This window comes from Pteropus vampyrus, unplaced genomic scaffold (assembly GCF_000151845.1).
Source record: "Pteropus vampyrus isolate Shadow unplaced genomic scaffold, Pvam_2.0 Scaffold36, whole genome shotgun sequence".
NCBI classification, from domain to species: Eukaryota; Metazoa; Chordata; class Mammalia; order Chiroptera; family Pteropodidae; genus Pteropus; species Pteropus vampyrus.
In genome coordinates, this window is record NW_011888817.1 from 11,012,471 (window position 1) to 11,013,414 (window position 944).

Consider the following 944-nt stretch of genomic DNA (forward strand, 5'->3'; position numbering starts at 1 on the left):
TGTAATTTAGAACTAAGACCAGTGCAATGGGAGAGAAGGACACAGAGACCTAATCTTGCCATCTGGAAAGGCTCCCATGAGGAAGGGACCTTCAAACTGAGAGGTAAGCAGCTGTTCTGGGCCTGGCAGGATAGGAACCTGGGGTAGCCCTGTTCCCCACTAAGTGGGAAAAGCCCATCTGCCTTGTGAGTACAAGAAACAAAAAGGATGAGAAAAGAAGAGGCCCCTAAGGCCAGCGTGTCCCCGGCTCCTGGCCTGAGGCTCCTGACGCTTCTGCCTCTTATTTTCCAAGGCACTCCTGTCTTTCTTTCGTAGGCTAGTAATGAGCGAACCCTGACCAGTAAAATGATAAGACTCCCAGGGGATGGTGGTACAGCCTTTGAAATCTTGAACTGTCCCCTCTTCGTTGTATGTCCCTGGGCCAGTTCTTTCTCTTGCATGAGCTTCAGTCACATTATCTGTAAACATGGGACAATATTTCTCCCTTTCCATGATTTTCAGGAAGAAGAAATGAGATGGGAGGTACTTCCTTTCTCTAATGAGCTGCAAAAGGACTGACAGGCTTGTGCAACTTGCCATCTGAGTCAGGGTAAAAGAGCGAAGGGGTCCCTCATGTTCTGGACCAGAAGCCAGACATGAAAACTAGGTGGGCTCAAAGAAGCAAAACCAGAGAGCTTGAGATTTCTCCTCCTGGAAAAAAGACAGCAATTTTATTTAAATGTTGCCATATTCCATTAAAACTTGTTAACTTTCTGGTGGAGAAAAGTCTAATTGAATTCGTGGACCTTCCAATATTCAAAATATTCCCGGGCTTTTTTCCCTCTACCCCGAGCCTCCAACCATGAAGAGAAAACAGAGGTTGTATTTAAAATGTCTATTGCTCAGCACTGACCAGCCCTCCAAACTGAGAAACACTGGACTCCGGGCCAGCGAGTGAAGAAAAG